The sequence below is a fragment of the Oncorhynchus masou genome, chromosome 29 (genome assembly GCF_036934945.1).
Source record: "Oncorhynchus masou masou isolate Uvic2021 chromosome 29, UVic_Omas_1.1, whole genome shotgun sequence".
Classification (NCBI taxonomy): Eukaryota; Metazoa; Chordata; class Actinopteri; order Salmoniformes; family Salmonidae; genus Oncorhynchus; species Oncorhynchus masou.
The window spans coordinates 88359992-88372769 of record NC_088240.1 but is presented as its reverse complement, the minus strand read 5'-3'; the positions used below and the strand labels follow the sequence as shown (position 1 = coordinate 88372769).

At 42.2% G+C, this 12778-nt stretch overlaps 1 long non-coding RNA gene across 1 annotated transcript in view; it reads right to left on the bottom strand.

Moving 5' to 3' along the window:
- LOC135521371 (uncharacterized) overlaps positions 1–12278 on the bottom strand; it is a 28653-nt gene extending 16375 nt beyond the window's left edge. Inside the window, exons 1-2 of the long non-coding RNA XR_010452535.1 lie at positions 12188–12278; positions 10267–10324 (exon numbers count right to left, since the gene is read on the bottom strand). This is a non-coding gene — a long non-coding RNA (uncharacterized LOC135521371). The remainder of the gene's footprint in view (positions 1–10266; positions 10325–12187) is intronic.
- Between the last annotated feature and the right edge of the window lie 500 nt (positions 12279–12778).

The following is a 12778-nucleotide window of genomic DNA, read 5'->3' as shown; positions in this document are numbered from 1 at the left end:
TACAGTGGAATAGTGCAGATTACAGTAGATTAGAATGACAGATACACATGTGTGAGAGGAGCATCAACAGTGTTGAAGGCGTCCCTTCCTTTTCCCTCTCTGTTCCCATAGGGAAGTAAAGCCGATAGATGACTGCTGTGAGATAAATAACCCTACAGTCACTTTGCATTAACACGTGTCAGATAAGAGACTTTCAAGTGTCTGGTGAGAACTAAATAATTAGCTATTGCCGCCTTTAGCATTTGAATGGGTCCTTTAACTCTGAAAGCTCTCATTGTTTTGAGTAACGGCTCGGGCCCTATACCCTCAGTATCAGTTAAGTCTCCTATTGAAGAGGGAATCAGAAGAGAAACGTTTAAATGAAGGATAAGAGGTCCTGGTCTCTTTGTAGGTCAAGAGGCAGCGGGACCTGTTTTGTTGCCCATCACTAGATTGTCATTTCAATGGATTACTGAAGGGGTAAACAAAGTCATGCTGATAGCACCCTCACATCATGAATAAGATCAAATGTGTCTCACAAGTGCACAGAAGTTCTTTCCCCAAACCCTCATCATTGATCCCAGAATAGCAAGATAGGCTATCACATGAAGTCAATGACAATCCAAAATGAAGTGTCAACGCACTAGAGTCAACAGCACCCTGGAGTCAACACTCTAAGCAAGCTAATGAAGTGGAGGATGTCTCGAGGTGCCTCCACCCAGCACTGGGTCTCATGCAATTCAATTCAATAGACAACACTATAGAGTCAACACACACTAAACAACAGTCATCAAGCTAATGAAGGGGGGGATGTGTCGAGGTGCCTCCATCCAGCACTGGGTCTCATGCAATTCAATTCAATAGACAACACTATAGAGTCAACACACACTAAACAACAGTCATCAAGCTAATGAAGGGGAGGAAGTATCAAGGACAAGGTGCTTCTACACATCACTAGGTCTACGAAGGGTCCAGCAATACTGTCCTGTATAAGGAGGCAGCTATGACTAGACAACTGTAAAGAATACCAACAGACAGCCATGTCCAGACAAGTGTAAAGAATACCAACAGACAGCCATGTCCAGACACCTGTAAAGAATACCAACAGACAGCCATGTCTAGACTAGTGTAAAGAATACCAACAGACAGCCATGTCCAGACACCTGTAAAGAATACCAACAGACAGCCATGTCCAGACAACTGTAAAGAATACCAACAGCCATGTCCAGACAAGTGTAGAGTACCAACAGACAGCCATGTCTAGACAACTGTAAAGAATACCAAACAGACACCCATGTCTAGACAACTGTAAAGAGTACCAACAGACAGCCATGTCTAGACAACTGTAAAGAATACCAAACAGACACCCATGTCTAGACAACTGTAAAGAATACCAACAGACAGCCATGTCTAGACAACTGTAAAGAATACCAACAGACAGCCATGTCCAGACAACTGTAAAGAATACCAACAGACAGCCATGTCCAGACAACTGTAAAGAATACCAACAGACAGCCATGTCTAGACAACTGTAAAGAGTACCAACAGACAGCCATGTCTAGACAACTGTAAAGAATACCAAACAGACACCCATGTCTAGACAACTGTAAAGAGTACCAACAGACAGCCATGTCTAGACAACTGTAAAGAGTACCAACAGACAGCCATGTCTAGACTAGTGTAAAGAATACCAACAGGCATGTCCAGACAACTGTAAAGAATACCAACAGGCATGTCCAGACAAGTGTAGAGTACCAACAGACAGCCATGTCTAGACAACTGTAAAGAATACCAACAGGCAGCTATGTCCAGACAACTGTAAAGAATACCAACAGGCATGTCCAGACAAGTGTAGAGTACCAACAGACAGCCATGTCTAGACAACTGTAAAGAATACCAACAGGCAGCTATGTCCAGACAACTGTAAAGAGTACCAACAGGCAGCCATGTCCAGACAACTGTAAAGAATACCAACAGACAGCCATGTCTAGACAACTGTAAAGAGTACCAACAGGCAGCCATGTCCAGACAACTGTAAAGAATACCAACAGCCATGTCCAGACAAGTGTAGAGTACCAACAGGCAGCCATGTCTAGACTAGTGTAAAGAATACCAACAGGCAGCCATGTCCAGACAACTGTAAAGAATACCAACAGCCATGTCCAGACAAGTGTAGAGTACCAACAGACAGCCATGTCCAGACAACTGTAAAGAATACCAACAGGCAGCCATGTCCAGACAACTGTAAAGAATACCAACAGGCAGCCATGTCCAGACAACTGTAAAGAATACCAACAGCCATGTCCAGACAAGTGTAGAGTACCAAGAGACAGCCATGTCCAGACAACTGTAAAGAATACCAACAGGCAGCCATGTCCAGACAACTGTAAAGAATACCAACAGCCATGTCCAGACAAGTGTAGAGTACCAACAGACAGCCATGTCTAGACAACTGTAAAGAATACCAAACAGACACCCATGTCCAGACAACTGTAAAGAATACCAACAGACAGCCATGTCCAGACAACTGTAAAGAATACCAACAGACAGCCATGTCCAGACAACTGTAAAGAATACCAACAGACAGCCATGTCTAGACAACTGTAAAGAGTACCAACAGACAGCCATGTCTAGACAACTGTAAAGAATACCAAACAGACACCCATGTCTAGACAACTGTAAAGAGTACCAACAGACAGCCATGTCTAGACAACTGTAAAGAGTACCAACAGACAGCCATGTCTAGACTAGTGTAAAGAATACCAACAGGCATGTCCAGACAACTGTAAAGAATACCAACAGGCATGTCCAGACAAGTGTAGAGTACCAACAGACAGCCATGTCTAGACAACTGTAAAGAATACCAACAGGCAGCTATGTCCAGACAACTGTAAAGAATACCAACAGGCAGCCATGTCCAGACAACTGTAAAGAGTACCAACAGGCAGCCATGTCCAGACAACTGTAAAGAATACCAACAGACAGCCATGTCTAGACTAGTGTAAAGAATACCAACAGGCAGCCATGTCCAGACAACTGTAAAGAATACCAACAGCCATGTCCAGACAAGTGTAGAGTACCAACAGGCAGCCATGTCCAGACAACTGTAAAGAGTACCAACAGGCAGCCATGTCCAGACAACTGTAAAGAATACCAACAGGCAGCCATGTCCAGACAACTGTAAAGAATACCAACAGTCATGTCCAGACAAGTGTAGAGTACCAAGAGACAGCCATGTCCAGACAACTGTAAAGAATACCAACAGGCAGCCATGTCCAGACAACTGTAAAGAATACCAACAGCCATGTCCAGACAAGTGTAGAGTACCAACAGGCAGCCATGTCCAGACAACTGTAAAGAGTACCAACAGGCAGCCATGTCCAGACAACTGTAAAGAACACCAACAGGCAGCCATGTCCAGACAACTGTAAAGAATACCAACAGACAGCCATGTCTAGACAACTGTAAAGAGTACCAACAGGCAGCCATGTCCAGACAACTGTAAAGAATACCAACAGGCAGCCATGTCTAGACAACTGTAAAGAGTACCAACAGGCAGCCATGTCCAGACAACTGTAAAGAATACCAACAGGCAGCCATGTCCAGACAACTGTAAAGAATACCAACAGACAGCCATGTCTAGACAACTGTAAAGAATACCAACAGACAGCCATGTCTAGACAACTGTAAAGAGTACCAACAGACAGCCATGTCTAGACAACTGTAAAGAATACCAACAGACAGCCATGTCCAGACAACTGTAAAGAATACCAACAGACAGCCATGTCTAGACAACTGTAAAGAATACCAACAGACAGCCATGTCCAGACAACTGTAAAGAATACCAACAGACAGCCATGTCTAGACAACTGTAAAGAATACCAACAGACAGCCATGTCTAGACAACTGTAAAGAATACCAACAGACAGCCATGTCCAGACAACTGTGAAGAATACCAACAGACAGCCATGTCCAGACTAGTGTAAAGAATACCAACAGACAGCCATGTCCAGACTAGTGTAAAGAGTACCAACAGCCATGTCCAGACTAGTGTAAAGAGTACCAACAGCCATGTCCAGACTAGTGTAAAGAATACCAACAGACAGCCATGTCCAGACAACTGTAAAGAATACCAACAGACAGCCATGTCCAGACTAGTGTAAAGAGTACCAACAGCCATGTCCAGACTAGTGTAAAGAGTACCAACAGACAGGCTTGTTTGCACATCGTAGTTGAAGTCATTTAACAACATCACATTACTAGATTGCTGGATTGCTGGATCATCATGGTTCGGTCATCCTGACCGTGATAACCAATCACATCACACCTGCTGGCATGGTTCTGTGAGCAGATGGTCTATAAATGAGACGACAGGCGTACAGGCCTGTACAATAGCTTTTAATAGGTACCTGGAGCAGTCATACAGCCATCTGTACAGCCTGGGGTCCTACAGGGTATTTCAAACATGTACATGGACAGAGACTGTGGTCGCAACCCAAATGGCACCCCATTCCCTATATAGTGCACTACATTTGACCAGGTTCTATAGGGTACCCATGGGACTCTGATCAAAAGGAGTGCACAATATAGGGACTAGGGTGGAATTTGTAACGCAGCCTGACAGATTGACAGATAGTGTAACTTTTAATGCTGACCCTCACTCTGAGGCAAAAATATGACAGTATTTATAGTATAGCTACTATAAATCAATGAGGTTATGTCAGTTAATTGTTTTCTGCAGTGCAGGGCCATACACAGATTAGGTGGATTTGTTTTGCCTAGTGTTAATCCCTAAACCTGTACATGAGGTCAACGACAGGGCCAAGGCTGTTTGGGAGGTTTTGGAGTATAGTGTGTCCCTGTCGAGGGTGGTGTGGTTGATCATCTGTTCATAGATACACTCAGAAAAAAGGGTTCCAAAATGGTTCTTTGGCTGTCCCCATAGAACCCATTTTGGTTACAGATAGAACTATTTTTGGTTACACGTAGAACCCTTTTGAGTTGGAACCAAAAAGGGTCCTTCAAAGGGTTCTCCTATGGGGACAGTCGGAGAACATTTTTAGGTTCTAGATAGCACCTTATTTTCTAAGAGTTTAGTTTGGTGACAACGTCAGATGGCGGATAATGCCATCCTTAATACTGTAGCTTTAGCTGGACTGAACATGCTGCTTCCTTTTCCCCACAAATAATGAACTCGTGGCTGGTGTTTAGCTGACTAGATAGAGCAAGAGCTCCCTGAAGACAGAGACGGGGAGAGAATAAAAAGTTGAAGACAAAATAAAAAATAAAAAGTCGGACTGATAAGTTCCCTGTAACCAAGGACATTAAAAAGGCCAGCAGAGCCACATACTACAGCTGATCTTATCATAGCCAAACCCTTATGTAACCTCTATATCATTGAGTCATAGGTACAGATACAGGAACTGCAGAGGGTGTCATAAAGCTTACAGCACGTGTCTCTCCTGTCCTGCCCCACAGCATTCAACAGAACACAATGATGTCAGCGGTGGCAGATTGCTTTACCTAATTCACTCCTTTCCCCTGTCTCTACCATTAGGACCTTGCCTGAACTTCCATTGAATTGACAAATCTTCACTTGGGAGAACTGGGTCGGAGCTGCGGGGAGCCCCAAATTGAATTACATGCACATTTCTCAGTCACAAAGGAGAGCTATCACTAATTAAAACATGTGATTGATGAGACTGACGGTCCATGCTGGAGGAGGATAAATCACGCTCTTCACTTTGCTGCATTGGTTTCTATCTCATCTATCTACAACACTACTCACTGGTTGAGTCAGTGTTGTTTCCATGTCATTTCAACAACAAAAAACTCAATGTCTTTCCTTCTGATGACGTTGAATCAACATGGAAAACTGATTAAAGTCATCAACGTGATGGAATTTGGAGAATTTTCCTCCTTTTTTTCCACCCCAAAAAACTATATTTTGGTATTTTATACATGATGATGTGGCTGGTGACGCTTTGCTTCAATATCTTAAAAACTTGACTGCTGACATACAACACCTTTTGGGACTGTATGAACAGTGGATTAATAAAAAATGTATCAAAAAAATACATATTTCTTTTGGACTGGATTTTCCCTAAATCCAGTGACATGGTACACATTTTTGTTGATTTCACGTTTTTGTTCATGTTAGTTGACAACAAGATCATTTTTTAAATCAAAACTACATCTCATGCATTGGTTTCCATCTCCTCTCCTTGGTCAAAACAGAGCCAAACTACTGAAAAAGGATCGCTGTATGTGCGGGTGAGTGAGTGCAAGAATTCAGCACAAAATACACTGAGTGTACAAAACATTAAGAACACCTGCTCTTTCCATGACATAGACTGACCAGGTTAATCCAGGTGAAATCTATGATCCCTTATTGATGTCACTTGTTAAATCCACTTCAATCAGTGTAGATGAAGGGGAGGAGACAGGTTAAAGAAGAATTTTTAAGCCTTGAGACAATTGATAAATGGATTGTGTATGTGTGCCATTCAGAAGGTAAATGGGCAAGACAAAGATGTAAGTGCCTTTGAATGGGGTATTGTAGTAGGTGCCAGGTGCACCGATTTGTGTCAAGAGCTGCAATGGTGCTGGAGTTTTCACTCAGCACAAATGTCAAACTCATTCCACAAGGGTGAATATCTGTGCATTTTCGCTCCTCCCTTGTACTTAATTGATGAATTAAGTAAGGAACTCCCCTCACTTGGTTGTCTAGGGATTAATTGGAACAAAAAAACAAAAACCTGCTGACACTCGGCCCTCCGTGGAATGAGTTTGACACCCCTCCCTGTAGAGTCCATGCCCCGATGAATTGAGGCTGTTCTGGTCAAAATGTATGTATCCTACAGTGAGACAATAGAAACAAAAACATACCAAATATGATTTGAAACTTCTCTTGTGTAGGTTTATACTGAGATAGATTATAAAGGAGATACACGGGAAAGTCCATTGTATATAATAGTGACCTGCTTTCTACACCCATGCTCTTAATTATGTTACCCAACAGGAACTCTGACCCAGTAAAAAGGCAAGCTGTCAAACCACCGTCCATGGACAGCACTTAGTGTGTAATCACTGTCTGTCTAATGGCTTTAGAACTGAGCTAATGGCACACACACACACACACACACACACACACACACACACACACACACACACACACACACACACACACACACACACACACACACACACACACACACACACACACACACACACACTTCATATTCTCTGTACCTGCAGCTCTCTGATCAATGATGTCTGTCTGTGCTGTCCTCTGTAGCTACCTGTAGCTGTCTGATCAGTGATGTCTGTCTGTGCTGTCCTCTGTAGCTACCTGCAGCTGTCTGATCAGTGATGTCTGTCAGTCCTGTCCTCTGTAGCTACCTGCAGCTGTCTGATCAGTGATGTATGTCTGTCCTATTCTCTGTACCTGCAGCTGTCTGATCAGTGATGTATGTCTGTCTCTGATCAGTGATCAGTGATGTATGTCTGTGCTGTCCTGATCAGTGATGTATGTCTGTCCTATTCCTGTACCTGCAGCTGATCTGATGTAGTGATTCTCTGTCCTGCAGCTCTGATCAGTGATGTATGTCTGTTCTCTGTACCTCTCTGATCAGTGATATATGCTGTCTATTCTCTGATCAGTGATGTGATGTATGTCTGTCCTATTCTCTGTCCTGTCCTCTGATATATGTCTGTGCTGTCCTCTGTACCTGCAGCTGTCTGATCAGTGATGTATGTCTGTCCTATTCTCTGTACCTGCAGCTCTCTGATCAGTGATGTCTGTCTGTCCTGTCCTCTGTACCTACCTGCAGCTCTCTGATCAGTAATGTATGTCTGTCCTGTTCTCTGTACCTGCAGCTCTCTGATCAGTGATGTCTGTCTGTCCTGTCCTCTGTCTAACCTCGTCAAATGCTCTAATTGGCCAGCTCAGCTGAGGCCTTATGTGAGAGAGAGACCACAATGAACCTCAGGGGTGCTATCTGAGACACAGCCTATTCCATATGTAGTGCACTATTTCTTGCACTAAATAATAGTGCACTACATAGTCCCATAGGGCTCCCTGTTCCAAAGTCCAAAGTGTACTCCATATAGGGAATAGGGTGTAATTTGGGACATAGATGGATAGATGGACAGGACGATAGAGAATTACTGAATCTATCTATCTATGACTGATTTATAAACAAGGTGCCAATCTTATCCATTCATGTGGGGTTGAGGCCTATAGATTTCTCCTAATGTATATAGGATCTGAATTATGGACTCAGCTCAACGTTAGACCCCTTTTGAGGGAGGAAAGTGGCTGTGTAGCTGGAAAATCCTTTCCTGGAATTCTGATTCTTTCATCAATGTGGTTTATCAGTCCAATTCATCAAAATTGTGTAAACATGGTTGAATGCAATGCACTTTATAAACACAACACTTACATTAATTTACCATAAAGTACCGGAAGTGATTCAAAAGTCCATTTTCAGAGGTGGCTATCAAGTCATCAGCAATCTGTACTCTCCTGTGATAACCTATGTCGTAACCAGAACAACCTCACTTGTCCATTCTGCCTAATTCTCCTTGCTTGCCTCCTGCCTCTCCTAGGTGGACCATTCCAGTGGTGGCTATCTAGCTAGCATCCTGTCTCCTACTCTAGGTGGACCATTTACAGTTGCAGCTAGCTAGCTAGCCTCCTGCCTCTCCTGGGTGAACCATTCCAGTGGTAGCTAGCCTCCTGCCTCTCCAAGGTGGACCATTCCAGTGGTAGCTAGCTAGCTAGCCTCCTGCCTCTCCTAGGTGGACCATTCCAGTGGTAGCTAGCTAGCTAGCCCTCCTGCCTCTCCTAGGTGGACCATTCCAGTGGTAGCTAGCTAGCTAGCTAGCCTCCTGCCTCTCCTAGGTGGACCATTCCAGTGGTAGCTAGCTAGCTAGCCTCCCCTAGGTGGACCATTCCAGTGGTAGCTAGCTAGCTAGCCTCCTGCCTCTCCCAGGTGGACCATTCCAGTGGTAGCTAGCTAGCTAGCCTCCTGCCTCTCCTAGGTGGACCATTCCAGTGGTAGCTAGCTAGCTAGCCTCCTGCCTCTCCTAGGTGGACCATTCCAGTGGTAGCTAGCTAGCTAGCCCCCTGTCACTGCTGTTTCTGTCTTTGGACCCTCACAATAATTTGGCATCTCTTTAAAAGCGGCATGCAAGTCTGATCCTGTCAGTGGGTTTGGTTTTGTTCCTGCAGCCAATTAGCGGGTCCTGCCTTAGCCTGCAGCTAAAAGGAGTCTAATGGCCTGGGTATCCACCTGATAGGTGCAAGAGACAACTACCCACTGGGCTTTCATTTCACAGGAGGGGGTGGAGGAGGGGGAGACTTCTGAGCTTTTCACCATTACACAGGACTTCATTGTGACTGCTGGCCGTTTGATCTTAAAATAATTTACTTAATGATCTCACCGCGGGAGCAATTGGTGCTGCTCGATTAGTCTGCAAGGTCTAATGGACATGGGAAGAAATAGGAGGAAGGAGGGAGGGAGGGAAGGATAGAAGGAGAAAGGGGGGACAGCACAGTGAAGGGCTAAATGCTACCATTTTGAAACCTTGGGGAGCGATATTTTCTAGCGTCATGGAGAGACTGAGCTTGTGACTGTGATCAGGGCTTCCAGGTACATTTCTCTTCTTCTGAAAATAAATGCTACTGTTTTTTAAATATCTAACAGGAAGACAATGTGTAGAGTCAAAGCAGTTTATTAATGATCAGATTGAAAATATTGGAAATATGTGGCTTCCAACCTGGGTAAAAAGATTGACATTTGATAGAAAATCACCAAAAACCATTATCTGTGTGGTGTCTAACCCTGACACAATACATTCCACATTGACCTGTAGAACATGTCTTTGTTTGATGGTTCCCTGTCCTGTTCCAGCCCAATACATTGTCAGAGGAGGATCTTGGTTGTGTTTTGTCAGGCTAGAGCGATAGTGAATCACGTACGGTAATGAGGGGGATAACTAGTACACCGGCGCCCCCGTTATTAAAATAATTACATTTATGATCAGGATTTCCCCTGACAATTCCCCCCGTTTTATGGAATTGAATGAACAGCAATTAAGTTTAATGGGGAAGTTTAGAACTCATTTTAGTTCACAGGGGCAAATTGAATTAAGAGCGCCACATAATTGCAATAACACTGATTCGTCTCCCTGTTAACAAGGAACACCGGATGACTTAATAGAAAATTAAAACACTGTAATTTAACCTTTCGCTGTGTTGTACATACAGTGTGTCTAACTTACCGGTAGGATCCAGTCTTTTCTTCAGGAGCACTGCAGAGCTGGTAATGAATACTTCCACCTATAGAGACACACAAAGGAATCACTATTAATAAAGACTTTTTCACCTTTATTGTGCAACGTATAAAGATAATATTATTTGACATTCATTACAGCTGGGCTAAGAACAAACATTTATTCAAATGTGAAAGGAAAAACAAGAAGATAAACATAGAAAATGATGACCTCAAGCACTAGGCATTTTGGGGTCATGGAGGAGAGAAGAGTTGAAAAGGTCATTGGACTAGTACTGTCCAATGAGGAGCCTGAAACTATGTATCTGCCACGGGGCCAGAAAGGCCTTCTGACTGACCCCTGTCCTTGGTTGGAACAAGCAGAGGGAAGGGGGAAGGGTTGGAGAGACGCACCCATTACAATATGGTTGGACTCGGGTAAATTGGTGCAGTTTATAGCAATCCCTCTGGCAAAGAAAGAAGGAGAGAGAGGGGTGGGGGTGGGGTCTAACATAGATGACTGTTATTAAATCACAGAGGAAGGTTGTTAGCGCACGTCAAGTTGTTTGCAACATGTCATGACAAAACCCAAACTCACTCAACCCATTAATTTGCACTATAGTCTCCACAGTCACATTTTCTGAATGGAATTTTTTTGATAGGCACATAATCTGATGACATCACATTTGATCGACATTAATGTAATGTGGAAGCTGCCAGTTGACCGGCTAGGTTACCATAGCAATAATTCATAGACATTGACAACAATTTATAAATCAAAATGGTTTGCCTGCACAAAGGGGTTGTTTTATGGTAATGTACAGAAAAATGTGAACATGTGTACATTTTGTACAATATTCTTCTGTTTCACAGTTGTAATATCTAGGCTGCTATAGGGACTTAATAGACTAAGAATGATAAGTAATTAAAAAATAAAATGATAAGTCAACAAACAGCACAGTAACAATAAGTCAACAAACAGCACAGTAACAATAAGTCAACAAACAGCACAGTAACAATAAGTCAACAAACAGCACAGTAACAATAAGTCAACAAACAGCACAGTAACAATAAGTCAACAAAAAGCACAGTAACAATAAGTCAACAAAAAGCACAGTAACAATAAGTCAACAAAAAGCACAGTAACAATAAGTCAACAAAAAGCACAGTAACAATAAGTCAACAAAAAGCACAGTAACAATAAGTCAACAAAAAGCACAGTAACAATAAGTCAACAAAAAGCACAGTAACAATAAGTCAACAAACAGCACAGTAACAATAAGTCAACAAAAAGCACAGTAACAATAAGTCAACAAACATCACAGTAACAATAAGTCAACAAACAGCACAGTAACAATAAGTCAACAAAAAGCACAGTAACAATAAGTCAACAAAAAGCACAGTAACAATAAGTCAACAAAAAGCACAGTAACAATAAGTCAACAAAAAGCACAGTAACAATAAGTCAACAACACAGTAACAATAAGTCAACAACACAGTAACAATAAGTCAACAACACAGTAACAATAAGTCAACAACACAGTAACAATAAGTCAACAACACAGTAACAATAAGTCAACAACACAGTAACAATGATCTAAACACACAAATGGTGCAGATGTGTTTTTTATCACACATTATCAAACTCACATAGTTTTAAAAAAGTCATTTGAACTGTGACTTCTTCACCTATAAAATATTGTGGATGTTTCCATAAAATATATGTATCTCAGTGAAATATTGCAGTAGCCTCCTGCCAAAACACTCATTCACAAAAACAATCGTAAATCTTACAACAAAGCCGGAGGGGAATTTCACAACAATGGAATCTTTATTTCTCAACGCCAATTCTCCAGTTGAAGCTAAAGAGCTAAAAGGACCTAGCTCTGCTTTGCATGACAAAAAGGATGTGCTCTCCAAGCTTCAATTACCTTTTAAAGTAGACACCAAAGCAGCATAAGTGGAGGAGAGAGGGCAAACACTACAGCTGTGGAAAAAAACTCTCCCGTTTTGCCTTCTTGATTTTATGTTGTGACTTTCAATACAAATCGGGGGCAAAGGTCAGCTGGGTTACTCCATAAAGAGAGGAGAAGCTAAGCGGTATGTTGAACACTAGCCAACACTGCTTATCAACAACACTGCTTGTCTAGATCTGGAGGTATAACATATTTATTCTCCAAACTAATTATCTACAGTATGTAGACAGGCACTCTTTGATAACTATATTTATACATATACCTATATATCTATATTGGTAACTATACCGATTGGTGATGAACAGTGCTCAACTTAGATCCAATATTTATGTTATAAAAACAAATAACAAATTTTCATTTTACTGTGTTGATTATGTGATATAATTTACAGAACCTGAGTTGATCCCAGATCATCATTTTATCTGATTGGTTGATATATTGTTGATCCCGGATCATCATTTTATCTGATTGGTTGATGTATTGTTGATCCCGGATTGTAATTTTATCTGATTGGTTGATGTATTGTTGATCCCGGATCATCATTTT